This window comes from Euwallacea similis, unplaced genomic scaffold (genome assembly GCF_039881205.1).
Source record: "Euwallacea similis isolate ESF13 unplaced genomic scaffold, ESF131.1 scaffold_74, whole genome shotgun sequence".
Taxonomy (NCBI): domain Eukaryota; kingdom Metazoa; phylum Arthropoda; class Insecta; order Coleoptera; family Curculionidae; genus Euwallacea; species Euwallacea similis.
In genome coordinates this window covers 37,196-44,602 of record NW_027098699.1, presented here as the reverse complement: position 1 = coordinate 44,602, position 7,407 = coordinate 37,196, and positions in this window count along the sequence as shown.

Here is a 7,407-nt window from a genome sequence, read left to right as displayed (position 1 = left end):
GCCAAATCTGTCTACTTTGGATGGAAACAGTACCAAATGGATGAAAGCGTGCCAAAATGACTAAAACAGGCAGAAACGAGCGAAATCGGTCAGAAACGATCGTTTCATCAAGGAATTTGCTCAAATCGGCCACATTTGTCTATTTTGGATGGAAACAGTACCAAATGGATGAAAACGTGCCAAAATGACTAAAACAGGCAGAAACGAGCGAAATCGGTCAGAAACGATTGTTTCATCAAGGAATTTGCTCAAATCGGCCACATTTGTCTATTTTGGATGGAAACAGAACCAAATGGATGAAAACGTGCCAAAATGACTAAAACAGGCAGAAACGAGCGAAATCGGTCAGAAACGATCGTTTCATCAAGGAATTTGCTCAAATCGACCGATTTGGCTTATTTCGGCCAAATCTGTCTACTTTGGATGGAAACGGTACCAAATGGATGAAAACGTGCCAAAATGACTAAAACAGGCAGAAACGAGCGAAATCGGTCAGAAACGATTGTTTCATCAAGGAATTTGCTCAAATCGGCCACATTTGTCTATTTTGGATGGAAACAGTACCAAATGGATGAAAACGTGCCAAAATGACTAAAACAGGCAGAAACGAGCGAAATCGGTCAGAAACGATTGTTTCATCAAGGAATTTGCTCAAATCGACCGATTTGGCTTATTTCGGCCAAATCTGTCTATTTTGGATGGAAACAGAACCAAATGGATGAAAACGTGCCAAAATGACTAAAACAGGCAGAAACGAGCGAAATCGGTCAGAAACGATCGTTTCATCAAGGAATTTGCTCAAATCGGCCACATTTGTCTATTTTGGATGGAAACAGTACCAAATGGATGAAAACGTGCCAAAATGACTAAAACAGGCAGAAACGAGCGAAATCGGTCAGAAACGATCGTTTCATCAAGGAATTTGCTCAAATCGGCCAAATCTGTCTACTTGGATGGAAACAGAACCAAATGGATGAAAACGTGCCAAAATGACTAAAACAGGCAGAAACGAGCGAAATCGGTCAGAAACGATCGTTTCATCAAGGAATTTGCTCAAATCGGCCACATTTGTCTATTTTGGATGGAAACAGTACCAAACGGATGAAAACGTGCCAAAATGACTAAAACAGGCAGAAGCGAGCGAAATCGGTCAGAAACGATCGTTTCATCAAGGAATTTGCTCAAATCGGCCACATTTGTCTATTTTGGATGGAAACAGTACCAAACGGATGAAAACGTGCCAAAATGACTAAAACAGGCAGAAACGAGCGAAATCGGTCAGAAACGATCGTTTCATCAAGGAATTTGCTCAAATCGACCGATTTGGCTTATTTCGGCCAAATCTGTCTACTTTGGATGGAAACGGTACCAAATGGATGAAAACGTGCCAAAATGACTAAAACAGGCAGAAACGAGCGAAATCGGTCAGAAACGATTGTTTCATCAAGGAATTTGCTCAAATCGGCCACATTTGTCTATTTTGGATGGAAACAGTACCAAATGGATGAAAACGTGCCAAAATGACTAAAACAGGCAGAAACGAGCGAAATCGGTCAGAAACGATTGTTTCATCAAGGAATTTGCTCAAATCGACCGATTTGGCTTATTTCGGCCAAATCTGTCTATTTTGGATGGAAACAGAACCAAATGGATGAAAACGTGCCAAAATGACTAAAACAGGCAGAAACGAGCGAAATCGGTCAGAAACGATCGTTTCATCAAGGAATTTGCTCAAATCGGCCACATTTGTCTATTTTGGATGGAAACAGTACCAAATGGATGAAAACGTGCCAAAATGACTAAAACAGGCAGAAACGAGCGAAATCGGTCAGAAACGATCGTTTCATCAAGGAATTTGCTCAAATCGGCCAAATCTGTCTACTTGGATGGAAACAGAACCAAATGGATGAAAACGTGCCAAAATGACTAAAACAGGCAGAAACGAGCGAAATCGGTCAGAAACGATCGTTTCATCAAGGAATTTGCTCAAATCGGCCACATTTGTCTATTTTGGATGGAAACAGTACCAAACGGATGAAAACGTGCCAAAATGACTAAAACAGGCAGAAGCGAGCGAAATCGGTCAGAAACGATCGTTTCATCAAGGAATTTGCTCAAATCGGCCACATTTGTCTATTTTGGATGGAAACAGTACCAAATGGATGAAAACGTGCCAAAATGACTAAAACAGGCAGAAACGAGCGAAATCGGTCAGAAACGATCGTTTCATCAAGGAATTTGCTCAAATCGACCGATTTGGCTTATTTCGGCCAAATCTGTCTACTTTGGATGGAAACAGTACCAAATGGATGAAAGCGTGCCAAAATGACTAAAACAGGCAGAAACGAGCGAAATCGGTCAGAAACGATCGTTTCATCAAGGAATTTGCTCAAATCGGCCACATTTGTCTATTTTGGATGGAAACAGTACCAAATGGATGAAAACGTGCCAAAATGACTAAAACAGGCAGAAACGAGCGAAATCGGTCAGAAACGATCGTTTCATCAAGGAATTTGCTCAAATCGACCGATTTGGCTTATTTCGGCCAAATCTGTCTACTTTGGATGGAAACGGTACCAAATGGATGAAAACGTGCCAAAATGACTAAAACAGGCAGAAACGAGTGAAATCGGTCAGAAACGATTGTTTCATCAAGGAATTTGCTCAAATCGGCCACATTTGTCTATTTTGGATGGAAACAGTACCAAATGGATGAAAACGTGCCAAAATGACTAAAACAGGCAGAAACGAGCGAAATCGGTCAGAAACGATTGTTTCATCAAGGAATTTGCTCAAATCGACCGATTTGGCTTATTTCGGCCAAATCTGTCTATTTTGGATGGAAACAGAACCAAATGGATGAAAACGTGCCAAAATGACTAAAACAGGCAGAAACGAGCGAAATCGGTCAGAAACGATCGTTTCATCAAGGAATTTGCTCAAATCGGCCACATTTGTCTATTTTGGATGGAAACAGTACCAAATGGATGAAAACGTGCCAAAATGACTAAAACAGGCAGAAACGAGCGAAATCGGTCAGAAACGATCGTTTCATCAAGGAATTTGCTCAAATCGACCGATTTGGCTTATTTCGGCCAAATCTGTCTATTTTGGATGGAAACAGAACCAAATGGATGAAAACGTGCCAAAAGGACTAAAACAGGCAGATACGAGCGAAATCGGTCAGAAACGATCGTTTCATCAAGGAATTTGCTCAAATCGACCGATTTGGCTTATTTCGGCCAAATCTGTCTATTTTGGATGGAAACAGAACCAAATGGATGAAAACGTGCCAAAATGACTAAAACAGGCAGAAACGAGCGAAATCGTTCAGAAACGATCGTTTCATCAAGGAATTTGCTCAAATCGGCCAAATCTGTCTACTTTGGATGGAAACAGAACCAAATGGATGAAAACGTGCCAAAATGACTAAAACTGGCAGAAACGAGCGAAATCGTTCAGAAACGATCGTTTCATCAAGGAATTTGCTCAAATCGGCCAAATCTGTCTACTTGGATGGAAACAGAACCAAAAGGATGAAAACGTGCCAAAATGACTAAAACTGGCAGAAACGAGCGAAATCGTTCAGAAACGATCGTTTCATCAAGGAATTTGCTCAAATCGACCGATTTGGCTTATTTCGGCTAAATCTGTCTACTTTGGATGGAAACGGTACCAAATGGATGAAAACGTGCCAAAATGACTAAAACAGGCAGAAACGAGCGAAATCGGTCAGAAACGATCGTTTCATCAAGGAATTTGCTCAAATCGGCCACATTTGTCTATTTTGGATGGAAACAGTACCAAATGGATGAAAACGTGCCAAAATGACTAAAACAGGCAGAAACGAGCGAAATCGGTCAGAAACGATCGTTTCATCAAGGAATTTGCTCAAATCGACCGATTTGGCTTATTTCGGCCAAATCTGTCTACTTTGGATGGAAACAGTACCAAATGGATGAAAGCGTGCCAAAATGACTAAAACAGGCAGAAACGAGCGAAATCGGTCAGAAACGATCGTTTCATCAAGGAATTTGCTCAAATCGGCCACATTTGTCTATTTTGGATGGAAACAGTACCAAATGGATGAAAACGTGCCAAAATGACTAAAACAGGCAGAAACGAGCGAAATCGGTCAGAAACGATTGTTTCATCAAGGAATTTGCTCAAATCGGCCACATTTGTCTATTTTGGATGGAAACAGAACCAAATGGATGAAAACGTGCCAAAATGACTAAAACAGGCAGAAACGAGCGAAATCGGTCAGAAACGATCGTTTCATCAAGGAATTTGCTCAAATCGACCGATTTGGCTTATTTCGGCCAAATCTGTCTACTTTGGATGGAAACGGTACCAAATGGATGAAAACGTGCCAAAATGACTAAAACAGGCAGAAACGAGCGAAATCGGTCAGAAACGATAGTTTCATCAAGGAATTTGCTCAAATCGGCCACATTTGTCTATTTTGGATGGAAACAGTACCAAATGGATGAAAACGTGCCAAAATGACTAAAACAGGCAGAAACGAGCGAAATCGGTCAGAAACGATTGTTTCATCAAGGAATTTGCTCAAATCGACCGATTTGGCTTATTTCGGCCAAATCTGTCTATTTTGGATGGAAACAGAACCAAATGGATGAAAACGTGCCAAAATGACTAAAACAGGCAGAAACGAGCGAAATCGGTCAGAAACGATCGTTTCATCAAGGAATTTGCTCAAATCGGCCACATTTGTCTATTTTGGATGGAAACAGTACCAAATGGATGAAAACGTGCCAAAATGACTAAAACAGGCAGAAACGAGCGAAATCGGTCAGAAACGATCGTTTCATCAAGGAATTTGCTCAAGTCGACCGATTTGGCTTATTTCGGCCAAATCTGTCTATTTTGGATGGAAACAGAACCAAATGGATGAAAACGTGCCAAAAGGACTAAAACAGGCAGATACGAGCGAAATCGGTCAGAAACGATCGTTTCATCAAGGAATTTGCTCAAATCGACCGATTTGGCTTATTTCGGCCAAATCTGTCTACTTTGGATGGAAACGGTACCAAATGGATGAAAACGTGCCAAAATGACTAAAACAGGAAGAAACGAGCGAAATCGGTCAGAAACGATTGTTTCATCAAGGAATTTGCTCAAATCGGCCACATTTGTCTATTTTGGATGGAAACAGTACCAAATGGATGAAAACGTGCCAAAATGACTAAAACAGGCAGAAACGAGCGAAATCGGTCAGAAACGATTGTTTCATCAAGGAATTTGCTCAAATCGACCGATTTGGCTTATTTCGGCCAAATCTGTCTATTTTGGATGGAAACAGAACCAAATGGATGAAAACGTGCCAAAATGACTAAAACAGGCAGAAACGAGCGAAATCGGTCAGAAACGATCGTTTCATCAAGGAATTTGCTCAAATCGGCCACATTTGTCTATTTTGGATGGAAACAGTACCAAATGGATGAAAACGTGCCAAAATGACTAAAACAGGCAGAAACGAGCGAAATCGGTCAGAAACGATCGTTTCATCAAGGAATTTGCTCAAGTCGACCGATTTGGCTTATTTCGGCCAAATCTGTCTATTTTGGATGGAAACAGAACCAAATGGATGAAAACGTGCCAAAAGGACTAAAACAGGCAGATACGAGCGAAATCGGTCAGAAACGATCGTTTCATCAAGGAATTTGCTCAAATCGACCGATTTGGCTTATTTCGGCCAAATCTGTCTATTTTGGATGGAAACAGAACCAAATGGATGAAAACGTGCCAAAATGACTAAAACAGGCAGAAACGAGCGAAATCGTTCAGAAACGATCGTTTCATCAAGGAATTTGCTCAAATCGGCCAAATCTGTCTACTTTGGATGGAAACGGAACCAAATGGATGAAAACGTGCCAAAATGACTAAAACTGGCAGAAACGAGCGAAATCGTTCAGAAACGATCGTTTCATCAAGGAATTTGCTCAAATCGGCCAAATCTGTCTACTTGGATGGAAACAGAACCAAATGGATGAAAACGTGCCAAAATGACTAAAACTGGCAGAAACGAGCGAAATCGTTCAGAAACGATCGTTTCATCAAGGAATTTGCTCAAATCGACCGATTTGGCTTATTTCGGCCAAATCTGTCTATTTTGGATGGAAACAGAACCAAATGGATGAAAACGTGCCAAAATGACTAAAACAGGCAGAAACGAGCGAAATCGGTCAGAAACGATCGTTTCATCAAGGAATTTGCTCAAATCGGCCAAATCTGTCTACTTGGATGGAAACAGAACCAAATGGATGAAAACGTGCCAAAATGACTAAAACAGGCAGAAACGAGCGAAATCGGTCAGAAACGATCGTTTCATCAAGGAATTTGCTCAAATCGGCCACATTTGTCTATTTTGGATGGAAACAGTACCAAACGGATGAAAACGTGCCAAAATGACTAAAACAGGCAGAAGCGAGCGAAATCGGTCAGAAACGATCGTTTCATCAAGGAATTTGCTCAAATCGACCGATTTGGCTTATTTCGGCCAAATCTGTCTATTTTGGATGGAAACAGAACCAAATGGATGAAAACGTGCCAAAAGGACTAAAACAGGCAGATACGAGCGAAATCGGTCAGAAACGATCGTTTCATCAAGGAATTTGCTCAAATCGACCGATTTGGCTTATTTCGGCTAAATCTGTCTACTTTGGATGGAAACGGTACCAAATGGATGAAAACGTGCCAAAATGACTAAAACAGGCAGAAACGAGCGAAATCGGTCAGAAACGATCGTTTCATCAAGGAATTTGCTCAAATCGGCCACATTTGTCTATTTTGGATGGAAACAGTACCAAATGGATGAAACGTGCCAAAATGACTAAAACAGGCAGAAACGAGCGAAATCGGTCAGAAACGATCGTTTCATCAAGGAATTTGCTCAAATCGACCGATTTGGCTTATTTCGGCCAAATCTGTCTACTTTGGATGGAAACAGTACCAAATGGATGAAAGCGTGCCAAAATGACTAAAACAGGCAGAAACGAGCGAAATCGGTCAGAAACGATCGTTTCATCAAGGAATTTGCTCAAATCGGCCACATTTGTCTATTTTGGATGGAAACAGTACCAAATGGATGAAAACGTGCCAAAATGACTAAAACAGGCAGAAACGAGCGAAATCGGTCAGAAACGATTGTTTCATCAAGGAATTTGCTCAAATCGGCCACATTTGTCTATTTTGGATGGAAACAGAACCAAATGGATGAAAACGTGCCAAAATGACTAAAACAGGCAGAAACGAGCGAAATCGGTCAGAAACGATCGTTTCATCAAGGAATTTGCTCAAATCGACCGATTTGGCTTATTTCGGCCAAATCTGTCTACTTTGGATGGAAACGGTACCAAATGGATGAAAACGTGCCAAAATGACTAA